The sequence below is a fragment of the Macaca mulatta genome, chromosome 2 (genome assembly GCF_049350105.2).
Source record: "Macaca mulatta isolate MMU2019108-1 chromosome 2, T2T-MMU8v2.0, whole genome shotgun sequence".
Classification (NCBI taxonomy): domain Eukaryota; kingdom Metazoa; phylum Chordata; class Mammalia; order Primates; family Cercopithecidae; genus Macaca; species Macaca mulatta.
In genome coordinates this window covers 1,658,409-1,670,974 of record NC_133407.1, presented here as the reverse complement: position 1 = coordinate 1,670,974, position 12,566 = coordinate 1,658,409, and the positions used below count along the sequence as shown (strand labels likewise).

The 12,566-nt window shown below is 54.2% G+C and overlaps 1 pseudogene; it reads left to right on the top strand.

The window, feature by feature from the left end:
- Positions 1–3,261: 3,261 nt before the first annotated feature.
- On the top strand, positions 3,262–5,626 carry LOC106996689 (RAF proto-oncogene serine/threonine-protein kinase-like; annotated as a pseudogene).
- Positions 5,627–12,566: the final 6,940 nt, after the last annotated feature.

The window sequence follows — 12,566 nt, the reverse complement described above, 5'->3', positions numbered from 1 at the left end:
GCCGCACACGAAGCAGGGGTACGATCATGAGTGAATGAATCGTAAATGAATGGAAGGTATTTAGAATCCAATCTGCTTGTAGGGGGAAATTCCTAATGGGAAAGAATAATGGGAATTTTACTGAGGACCAGAGGCAGACGTTGGAGGGGTCATGTCTGCCTCAGTCAGGGATCCCGGTTTATTTTGGAATCTCCAGCTCATTCTTTCACTCTGCCCAGGCTGGAAGGGAGAGGAAGTGGGCTCCCCGTGTGCACGGGACATCAGGACATCTACCGGCGACATGAGGCCTTCCTGGAGGCTTCTACGACGGAAACAGGCAGAGACGCCTCGACTTGCCTTAGCCCCATCTTGTATCAATGAGTTTTGACTTTCAGAGAACTTCTGGGACAATCGCAGGGAGTGAGGAGCCAGTCCGGGTGACTGAGGGCCTGCAGAAATACTCCTCGGGACGGTCTTCTTCCTGGGCTCAGCTGGGATGATGTGAACGATGGCCCAAAGCAGCAGGGGTGTGGTGGAAAGAGTTCAATAGCCAGAGGATCTTCAGCTTCCACCTCTGCCACTTACGAGCTCGGCGACAGGTTTGGAAGCCGCTCTGTGGTAGGCAGAATCACGGTCCCCGGGGTGTCCGTGCCCTAATTCCCAGAACTTGTGACTGTGTTACACCACACAGCAAAGTGGACTTTGCAAATGTGAGCGAGGTTATATCCTTGGTTATCCCAGTGGACCCAGGTCTAATCACGGGAGCCCTCAAAAGTGGAAAACTCGCTCTGGATAAAGGCAGAAGACACATGAGACACAAAGGAGGCCAGAGAGCTTGGAGGCATGAGCAGGAGCCACCACTGCTGGCTTTGAAGATGAAGGAACGGAGCCACAAGCCAAGGGCCGCAGGTGGCCTCTAGAAGCTGAGAAAGGCCTGCAGGTGGCAGCCAGCAGGAAACAAGCCCTTTGTCCCAAACCACATGCAACTGAATTTCGCCAGTAGACTGCACAGGACTGGAGGCAGATCAGCCTGGCCTGTACCTTGATTTTGGTTTTGTAAAGCAGTGAGCCAGGCTGTGCCTGGACCTCCCAATCACAGAACTGTGACCTAATACATTTGTGGGGTTTTTGTTTTGTTTTGTGTTTTTGAGATGGAGTTTTGCTCTTGTTGCCCAGGCTGGAGTGCAGTGGTGCGATCTCAGCTCACTGCAACCTCCGCCTCCCGGGTTCAAGCGATTTTCCTGCCTCAGCCTCCTGAGTAACTGCACGACAGGTGCGCACCACCACACCCGGCTAATTTTTGTATTTTTAGTAAAGAAGGGGTTTTTTCAGGTTGGCCAGGCTGGTCTTGAACTCCTGACCTCAAATGATCCACCAGACTCGGCCTCCCAAAGTGCTGGGACTACAGGCATGAGCCACTGTGCCCACCCCATTTGTGTGGTTTTAAGATGCTCGATTTGTGTTAAGTTGTTACAGCAACAACAGAAAATAGATCTCCCTGAGCCTTGATTTTCTCAGATCTCTCTGAGCCTTGGTTTTCTCAGCGGTGACATGGAGATGATGATTATGGCATCCATCTTGCCGACTGGCAGCAACTAAATGAAATAAGCAGGAAGGGGCTTTGTAAACTGTTCTCTACAACACAAGGCTGTAAATGTTCTATAATTGAGCAATCTGCTCCTTATCAGGGCTCATCTCTCAGCCTGGAGAGAGGCAAAAAAAGAGGAAAATTCAGCCAACCACTCAGTTCAGATCAGGATTCCAGGTACATTCAAGAAGAGCAATGGAGCTGGTGTGGGTGCTGGTGTGATGCTGGTGTGATGCTGGTGTGGTGCTGGTGTGATGCTGGTGTGGTGCTGGTGTGATGCTGGTGTGGGAGCTGGTGTGGGAGCTGGTGTGATGCTGGTGTGGGAGCTGGTGTGATGCTGGTGTGATGCTGGTGTGATGCTGGTGTGGTGCTGGTGTGGGAGCTGGTGTGATGCTGGTGTGGGAGCTGGTGTGGGAGCTGGTGTGAGTGCTGGTGTGAGTGCTGGTGTGGGAGCTGGTGTGGGTGCTGGTGTGATGCTGGTGTGATGCTGGTGTGGGAGCTGGTGTGGGAGCTGGTGTGAGTGCTGGTGTGGGAGCTGGTGTGGGAGCTGGTGTGAGTGCTGGTGTGGGAGCTGGTGTGGTTGCTGGTGTGATGCTGGTGTGGGAGCTGGTGTGGAGCTGGTGTGGGAGCTGGTGTGGGAGCTGGTGTGATGCTGGTGTGGGAGCTGGTGTGATGCTGGTGTGATGCTGGTGTGATGCTGGTGTGGTGCTGGTGTGGGAGCTGGTGTGGGAGCTGGTGTGAGTGCTGGTGTGAGTGCTGGTGTGGGAGCTGGTGTGGTTGCTGGTGTGATGCTGGTGTGGGAGCTGGTGTGGAGCTGGTGTGGGAGCTAGTGTGGGAGCTGGTGTGATGCTGGTGTGGGAGCTGGTGTGGTGCTGGTGTGATGCTGGTGTGATGCTGGTGTGGTGCTGGTGTGGGAGCTGGTGTGATGCTGGTGTGGGAGCTAGTGTGGGAGCTGGTGTGATGCTGGTGTGGGAGCTGGTGTGATGCTGGTGTGATGCTGGTGTGGTGCTGGTGTGGGAGCTGGTGTGATGCTGGTGTGGATGCTGGTGTGGGAGCTGGTGTGGGAGCTGGTGTGAGTGCTGGTGTGGGAGCTGGTGTGGGAGCTGGTGTGAGTGCTGGTGTGGGAGCTGGTGTGGTTGCTGGTGTGATGCTGGTGTGGGAGCTGGTGTGGAGCTGGTGTGGGAGCTAGTGTGGAGCTGGTGTGGGAGCTGGTGTGGGAGCTGGTGTGATGCTGGTGTGGGAGCTGGTGTGGGAGCTGGTGTGATGCTGGTGTGGGAGCTGGTGTGGGAGCTGGTGTGGGTGCTGGTGTGGGAGCTGGTATGGGAGCTGGTGTGATGCTGGTGTGGGAGCTGTTGTGGTGCTGGTGTGGAGCTGGTGTGATGCTGGTGTGGGAGCTGTTGTGGTGCTGGTGTGGAGCTGGTGTGATGCTGGTGTGGGAGCTGTTGTGGTGCTGGTGTGGAGCTGGTGTGGGAGCTGGTGTGGTGCTGGTGTGATGCTGGTGTGGGAGCTGGTGTGGTGGGAGCTGGTGTGGATGCTGGTGTGGGAGCTGGTGTGGGAGCTGGTGTGGGAGCTGGTGTGGTCGTGGGCACCTGTTGCCCCAGCTCTTCAAGAGGCTGAGTGGGAGGATCTCTTGAGCCCAGAGTTCAACGCCAGCCAGGGTAACATAGTGAGATCCTCTCTCAAAGAGAAAAAAGAATCGCGGGCGCTTGGGCCGCCATCCTAGATGGGGGGAGTAAGAGGAGAACGGCTGTGAGGCAGGGAGGGTTTTCTGCTGCTTTCCTTGGGCCCCGAAAAGGGTCGGCTCCCGGGCTTTGGGGTGCGTGCCCTGAGGCGTGTGCTCCGACGCGGGGGCTGCTCGGGGTCTGTTCCCCGGGCTGGGGACGCCGAACGTGACTGCCTCCCCTGCCTCACCCGCGCCGAGGACAGGACTAGTGTGAAGAATTGTTTAAGCTGCATCAGTGGAGCACATACAGGGAGCCTGGAAGACGATCAGCCGTGGTTTTGGATTCAAAGATGCCGTGTTTGATGGCTCCAGCTGCATCTCTCCTGCCATAGTTCAGCAGTTCGGGATCAGCACCGGGCATCAAATGATGGCAAACGCACAGATCCTTCTAAGGCAAGCAACACTACCTGTGTTTTCTTGCCAAACAAGGAAAGAACAGTGGTCCATGTGCGAAATGGAATGAGCTTGCACGACTGCCTTATGAAAGCCCTGGAGGTGAGGGGCCTGCAACCAGAGCGCTGTGCAGTGTTCAGACTTCTCCACCAACACGAAGGTCAAAAAGCAGCTTAGATTGGAATACTGATGCTGCCTCTTTGATTGGAGAAGAACTTCAAGTAGATTTCCTGGATCGTGTTCCGCTGACAACACACAGCTGTGCTCGGACGACGTTCCTGAAGCTCACCTTCTGTGACATCTGTCAGAAATTCCTGCTCAATGGATTTCGGTGTCAGACTCGTGGCTACAGATTTCATGAGCACTGTAGCACCAAAGTACCTACTATGTGTGTGGACTGGAGTAATATCGGACAACTCCTATTGCTTCCAAATTCCACTATTGGTGATAGTGGAGTCCCAGTGCTACCTTCTTTGACTATGCGTCATATGTGAGCGTCTGTTTCCAGGATGCCTGTTAGTTCTCAGCACAGGTATTCTACACCTCATGCCTTCACCTTTAACACCTCCAGCCCCTCATCTGAAGGTTCCCTCTCCCAGAGGCCGAGGTTGACGTCCACACTAATGTCCACATGGGTTGACGTCCACACCTAACGTCCACATGGTCAGCACCACCCTGCCTGTGGACAGCAGGATGATTGAGGATGCAATTCGAAGTCACAGCGAGTCAGCCTCACCTTCAGCCCTGTCCAGTAGCCCCAACAATCTGAGCCCAACAGGCTGGTCACAGCCGGAAACACCCGTGCCAGCACAGAGAGAGCGGGCACCAGTATCCGGGACCCAGGCGAAAAACAAAATTAGGCCTCGTGGACAGAGAGACTCAAGCTCTTACTGGGAAACAGAAGGCAGTGAAGTGATGCCGTCCACTCGGACTGGGTCAGGCTCTTTTGGAACTGTTTATAAGGGCACATGCACGGAGACGTTGCAGTAAAGATCCTAAAGGTTGTCAACCCAACCCCAGAGCAATTCCAGGCCTTCAGGAATGAGGTGGCTGTTCTGCGCAAAACACGGCGTGTGAACATTCTGCTTTTCATGGGGTACGTGACAAAGGACAACCTGGCAATTGTGACCCAGTGGTGCGAGGGCAGCAGCCTCTACAAACACCTGCGTGTCCAGGAGACCAAGTTTCAGATGTTCCAGCTAATGGACACTGCCCGGCAGACGGCTCAGGGAATGGACTATTTGCATGCAAAGAACATCATCCACAGAGACATGAAATCCAACAATACATTTCCCCATGAAGGCCTAACGGTGAAAACTGGAGATTTTGGTTTGGCAACAGTAAAGTCACGCTGGGGTGGTTCTCAGCAGGTTGAACAACCTGCTGCTCTGTCCTGTGGATGGTCCCAGGGGTGACCCGAACGCAGGATAACAACCCATTCAGTTTCCAGTCGGATGTCCACGCCTATGGCATCGTGTCGTATGAGCTGATGACGGGGGAGCTTCCTCACTCTCACACCAACAACCGAGATCAGATCATCTTCGTGGTGGGCCGAGGGATGCCTCCCCAGATCTTAGTAAGCTACGTAAGAACTGCCCCAAAGCGATGACGAGGCTGGTCACTGACTGTGTGAAGAAAGTAAAGGAAGAGAGGCCTCTTTTCCCCAGATCCTGTCTTCCATTGAGCTGCTCCAACACTCTCTGCTGAAGATCAGCCGGAGCGCTTCCGAGCCGCCCTTGCATCGGGCAGCCCACACTGAGGATATCAATGCCTGCACGCTGAGCACATCCCCGGGCAGCCCACACCGAGGATGTCAATGCTGCACGCTGACCACGTCCCCGGGCAGCCCACACCGAGGATGTCGATGCCTGCACGCTGACCACGTCCCCGGGCAGCCCACACCGAGGATATCGATGCCTGCACGCTGAGCACATCCCCGGGCAGCCCACACCGAGGATATCGATGCTGCACGCTGACCACGTCCCCGGGCAGCCCACACGGAGGATATCAATGCCTGCACGCTGACCACGTCCCCGGGCAGCCCACACCGAGGATGTCGATGCCTGCACGCTGACCACGTCCCCGGGCAGCCCACACCGAGGATGTCGATGCCTGCACGCTGACCACGTCCCCGGGCAGCCCACACCGAGGATGTCGATGCTGCACGTTGACCACGTCCCCGGGCAGCCCACACCGAGGATGTCGATGCCTGCACGCTGAGCACGTCCCCGGGCAGCCCACACCGAGGATATCGATGCCTGCACGCTGAGCACGTCCCCGGGCAGCCCACACCGAGGATATCGATGCCTGCACGCTGAGCACGTCCCCGGGCAGCCCACACTGAGGATATCGATGCCTGCACGCTGACCACGTCCCCGGGCAGCCCACACCGAGGAGGTCGATGCCTGCACGTTGACCACGTCCCCGGGCAGCCCACACCGAGGATGTCGATGCCTGCACGCTGAGCACGTCCCCGAGGCTGCCTGTCTTCTGGTTGACTTTGCACCTGCCCTCAGGCTGCCAGGGGAGGAAGAGAAGCCAGCGGGCACCACCTTTCTGCTCCCTTTCTCCGGAGGCAGAACACATGTTTTCAGAGAAGCTGCTGCTAAGGACCTTCTAGACTGCTCACAGGGCCTCAACTTCATGGTGCCTTCTTTTCTATTCCTTTGGGCCCTGGGAGAAGGAAGCCATTTGCAGTGCTGGTGCGTCCTGCTCCTTCCCCACGTCCCCCGTGCTCAAGGCCCAGCCTTCTCTAGATGCGCAAGTGGATGTTGATGGTGGTACAAAACGCAGGGCCCAGCCCAGCCGTTGGCTCCATGAGTATTTTGAGGAAGTAAGGTAGCGGGCAGCCCAGCCCTGATGTGGAGACACATGGGATTTTGGAAATCAGCTTCTGGAGGAATGCATGTCACAGGCGAGACTTTCTTCAGAGAGTCGTGCAGCGCCAGACGTTTTGCACATAAGGCACCAAACAGCCCAGGACTGCCGAGGCTCTGGCCGCCCGAAGGAGCCTGCTTTGGTACTATGGGACTTTTCTTAGGGGACGCGTCCTCCTTTCACAGCTTCTGAGGTGTCCAGTGCATTGGGATGGTTTTCCAGGCGAGGCCCCCAGCCAGTCCCCGTCTCGGCCCTCTCAGGGAGCAGTCTTCCGTCAGCCAGTCCCCGTCTCGGCCCTCTCAGGGAGCAGTCTTCCGTCATGCTGAACGTTGTCTTCCAGGAGCGGCCCCTATGGGGCGGGGCCGCAGGGCCAGCCTTGTTTCTCTAGTCACATCTTGTGTATACAAGGAAGCCAGGAATACAAGTTTTCTTGATGATTTGGGTTTTAATTTTGTTTTTATTGCACCTGACAAAATACAGTTATCTGATGGTCCCTCAATTTTATGTTATTTTAATAAAATAAATTTAGGTGGAAAAAAAAGAAAGAAAGAAGTGAAGGGCCTGACTCCTGGAGGCTAGTCCAAAGTGCGTCTCTGTCTTCCAGGACTGTGGCCACAAAGCCCGTCTCTGTCTTCCAGGACTGTGGCCACAAAGCCTCGGGGAAGGAAAGGCTGGGTCAGAGGGGTGAGGAGCTTCCCTCTGGCTGATCTTTGAGGAGCTTCCCTCTGGCTGATCTTCAGGCTTAGTCCTGAAAGCCCACATGTCAAGCTGCTGCCCCAGGTGAGGCGAGGCAAGGCCAGGCCTGGGAGGTGAGGACACAGAGCCTCATCATGGACGCTTCTCACAGCCCTTCCCTCCTCTTCTTGCTTTGGTTCAGTTCAGCAAGCCTGGCCCTGCTACGCGTGACGGTGATACAGAAGCCAAGAGGGCCGCAGAGGACAGGGAGAACAGGCAGTCAGGCATGACCCACTGCGCTAATTACAGGCAGTCAGGCCTGACCCACAGCGCTAATTACAGGCAGTCAGTCACCTGCATCCCTTGGCTTGTTGCTCCCGTCTTCATTTTCAAAGCCAGCAATGCTGCGGGTGTGGGGCTCACGCCTGCAATCCCAGCACTTTGGGAAGCTGAGGTTGGGGAATCGCTGGAGTCCAGGAGTTTGAGACCAGCCTGGGCAAGATAGCAAGACCCCATCTCCATTTAAAATAAAAATTAACCAGCATCTTGGCACATGTCTGTAGTCCCAGCTACTCAGGAGGCTGAGGCTAGAGGATCACTTGAGTCTGGGAGATGGAGGCCGCAGGGAGCCGTGGTCATACCACTGCACTGCAGCCTGGGCAGCCGAGCAAATGTGAGCCCCTGTTCTCCTCCACCAGGGCACTGTGGAGGGCCCCCCCTGCTGCTGTCTCATCACTTAGGATCCCCTCAGATCCCCCAGGCACCTGAGGGTTGTCTGTGCCCCAAGCACCCCACTTTGGCACCCTTTTCCTCCCTCCCTGCCTGCTCTGTCCTGGTTGGGGCCGGGTGGGGAAGAGGCTGGCCACTGAATCTACTTGGAGCATGGAGGGGACAGTCCCCCGAGCCAAAAGCACAGAGCAGGGGCCAGGGTCTCTCTGTTGCTGAGCCTCCTGCCCTGGAGAGAACAGCCTCAAGAATGGGAACCACATCCTTCTACAGCAGGGGGGCCAGTGAGCCCTCCCCTCAGCTCCTTCCCAGCTCCTGTGAGAGGCCCACGGCCGCAGGTGGTTGAGAAGGAAAGTGGTCAGGGTGCCATTACCTGTCCCCTCTGCCCTACATGGACAGCCCCACCCTCACTTTGGGAAGCACCTCACAGACCCTCTCCCCCAAAACACACACACCAGCCAAGTTGAAAGGGCCTTTTGAGGCAATCTAACCCGAATTCCTTGTTATGCACTTGGAGAAACTGAGGCCCAGGCAGAGGGATCCTTTCATCACACAGACAGTTGCTCTGATGGCAGTGATGAGGCCTCAGACCTTTTTCTCTCTGAAACTCATCTACTACGCAACCAGCAAGCTGCACCAAAAAGGAAGGCCGAGTCCCAAACCAGCCCCTACCCCACCCGTCCTCTGTATCAGCCTGCAGCTTTTAGATTCTAGACAGGGGCCGGGCCATCCTGTTTACTCTTGGCCAGAGGGACTTATCGCAGAGGTAACCACATTCTCCCATGATTAAATAAAAACAGCCACACTTCCAGATATTCACTCATTTATTTATTATTTATACCACACCTACTTCCAAAAAAGCATTTGAGGCGGCTCACAACAAAAGCTACACATACAGCAGGACTGTCAAAGTGAGTACACGTCCACACCGCCAGAAGCTTTCATGACTGCAGACTGTGGGAGGAATTTTGTTTTCCAAGGACAAAGATGTCTTTGGCTTCAAGCACTTGAGAGTCAGGTTTTGAGTGTGGACATTTTAAGGTGCCTGGTCAGGTCAAGAAGTGAAAATTGGAGCATCTGGGCCGGGCGTGGAGACTCACACCTGTCATCCCAGCAGTTTGGGAGGCTGAGGCGGGCCGATCACGAGGTCAGGAGTTCAAGACAAGCCTGGCCAACATGGTGAAACCCTGACTCTAGTAAAAATACAAAAATTAGCCCAGCGTGGTGGTGGGCGCCTGTAGTTCCAGCTACTCGGGAGGCTGAGGCAGGAGAATCACTTGAACCTGGGAGGCGGAGGTTGTGGTGAGCCGAGACCACGCCACTGCACTCCAGCCTGGGCAACAGAGTGAGACTCCATTTGAAAAAAAAGAAAAAAAGAAAGAAAGAAAATTGGCACCTCTAATAAAGTGCAGAGATAGGCCAGGTGCAGCAGCTCACACCATAATCCCAGCACTTTGAGAGGCTGGGTGCAGAGGCTCACACCATAATCCCAGCACTTTGAGAGGCCAAGGAGGGAGAATCACTTGAGCCCAAGAGTTTGAGAGGAGCCTGGGCAAGAAAATGAGACCCCACCTCTACAAAAACATTGAAAGATTTTAAAAATAAATAATTAGCTGGGTGTGGTTTGCTCACACCTGTGGTCCTAGCTACTCTGGAGGCTGAGGTAGGAGGAACGCTTGAGCCCAGGAGGTTGAGGCTGCAGTGAGCTGTGATCACACCCCTGCACTCCAGCCTGGGTGAAAGAGTGAGACCCCATCTCAAAATAAAAACAAAAATAAAATAAATACAATACAATACAATAAATAGGCTGGGCACAGTGGCTTACGCCTGTAATCCTAGCACTTTGGGAGGCCAAGGCGGGTGGATCACCTGGAGGTCAGGAGTTCAAGACCAGCCTGACCAACATGAAGAAACCCCATATCTACTAATAATACAAAAAATCAGCCAGGGGCGGTGGCTCACGCCTGTAATCCCAGCACTTTGGGAGGCCGAGGCAGGTGAATCACCTGAGGTTGGGAGTTCGAGACCAGCCTGACCAACATGGGGAAACTCCATCTGTACTAAAAATACAAAAAAATTAGCTGGGCATGGTGGTGCATGCCTGTGATCCCAGCTACTCGGGAGGCTGAGGCAGGAGAATCGCTTGAACCTGGGAGGCGGAGGTTGTGGCGAGCCAAGATTGCGCCATTGCACTCCAGCCTGGGCAACAAGAGTAAAATTCCGTCTCAAAAATAAATAAATAAATAAATAAATAAATAAATAAATAAATAAATAGATTGATTTAAAACAATAAAGTGCAGGGATAGATGCCAAAGGTAGGAAAAGAGGCCAAGAGCAGGTACAGGAGTCCACACTCAGAAAGTCATTCCTCATCTATTTAAGCAACTTTGTGGAGAACCCGTTATGCCAAGCTCCCTATACAGATCGATAAGACATAATCCCTCTCCCTATACAGATCGATAAGACATAATCCCTCTCCCTATACAGATCAATAAGACATAATCCCTTCTCCCTATAGGGACCACTGCACTCCAGCCTGGGTGACCAGAGTGAGACTCTGCCTCGACAACAACAACAACAACAAAAGCACTAGCACGTAAAATTTGACTCGGGTAATCACAGCACTTCTCAGACTGTGGCTGCGCAAGACTCGCCTGGAGGATCTTGTTGAAACGCAGATTCTGATTCACTGGGTGCAAGGTGGGGCCTGAAATTCTGCGTTTCTAGCAAATTCTTAGCTTATGCCAATGCTGTTGAGCCGAATCAACTACCCAAAGTTCATTTCTCTTATTTCTTGACCACAGAAGCCTGAATGTACCTAGCCACAGGGGATGATCCATGACTGGCCGAAATTAATCCTGCAATCCTCTTCCCCTTGTCAATTGTTAGTCCTGGATGGTGGAGCCCATGACTTGGCCAATTCATCGTATATAAGGAAATCCCTGCTGGGTGCTTCACGGTAAGGATTTTCCGTCTGAAAAAAGATACACTCATGAATAAAAGGTGCTTTCCCCCACCGCCTTTCTTCCTTCTTGGATGCTGAGCTGTGAGGATGTGATGCTTGAGGCTGCAGCCACTGTCTGGTTGCCAGGAGTGCCAGACAGTGGGCAAGGTGAACCCCTTGGCAGTCACACGTGGAGAGGGTTTTCCAAGGAGCCTTTTATGGTCCATCGTGGTGAAACAAGTCATCCATCATTCGCGTTTCCACTGTATCTGGTGCTGAGCACTGTGATTGCCGATCCACCATTTTATTCGTTTGGATGTGTTCAGCTGCAAGTAACAGATTGCCTCACTAACCGTGGCCTAAGCAACAGAGACATTTAATTACGTCTCAGGGCCGGGCGCGGTGGCTCACACCTGTAATCCCAGCACTTTGGGAGGCCGAGGCAGGTGGGTCACCTGAGGTCAGGAGTTCGAGACCAGCCTGCTCAAAAAGTTGAAACCCCATCTCTACTAAAAATACAAAAATTAGCCGGGTGTGGTGGTGCGTGCCTGTGGTCCCAGCTAGTCGGGAGGCTGAGGCAGGAGAATCACTTGAACCCGGGAGGTGCAGGTTGCAGTGAGCCGAGATCGCACCGCTGCACTCCAGCCTAGGCGACAGAGCGAGACTCCATCTTAAAAAAGAATAATAATCCTCTCTCGGCCACCTGGCAGTGGCCCCATTAGGGTTAGTTCTTCAAGGACCTAGGACCTTTCCCTTCTGTTATCCGTAGTGGGGTGGGCGCCTGTAGTCCCAGCTACTCAGGAGGCTGAGGCAGGAGAATGGCGTGAACCTGGGAGGCGGAGCTTGCAGTGAGCCGAGATGGCGCCACTCACTCCAGCCTGGGGGACAGAGGGAGACTCTGTCTCAAAAAAAAAAAAAAAAAAAAGCAGAAACTATTCACTTCTGCTGAGTCAGTTCCTGGATGGGGGCCACAGAACCGGCTGGCAGGTCTACACAGTGCTATCTGGTTGTTAGAAACGCAAAAACCTGAGACGACATCTCCAAAGGCCAATCTTCGGTTCCCAGTAGTGAAGTTACCCTCAAGACTCACTGGGGAAGCTGCAACTCTCAGGGCCTCCGGAACAATGGCTGGGAATATTTAGCATTCCAGCCGCTCTCATCTGACTTGGTGGCTGGTGGCCTTTCATTTGTTTTGTGAGAACAGTTTAGCCTTCTAGGAAGGGCTCTCATATAAACGATACACTAAATCCCTTCCCAAAGAGAGCTCAGCCTGTGCCCAGGAACGAACAAAGACGGTTTCGAGGTTAGAAGCAAGATGAGTCAGCTGGGTCTGATCTTACTCACTGTCGTAATTTTCTGTTATGCTTTTTGCAAAGGTGGTTTCACAAGGAGGGTCTTGAAGGATGAGTCAGAGTTTACTGGTCAAGCAAAGGAGGACAGGCACCCGAAGCAGTGGGCCGGCTCACAGGGAAGCCCGGGGCAAGAAGGAAACTGCAGTTAGAGGCTGGGGGCCGAGGAGGCCGCTGGGGAGGTCCGCAGAACACGGGGAGTTTGCCAGCCTGGTAAGGAGTGTGGACTCGGTGGGGGGCAGCAGGGAGACGGCGAGGGAATCTAGCAAGGGGTAGAAGTCGTAACTGGAAGAAGTCAAGCAGGTTATGAAA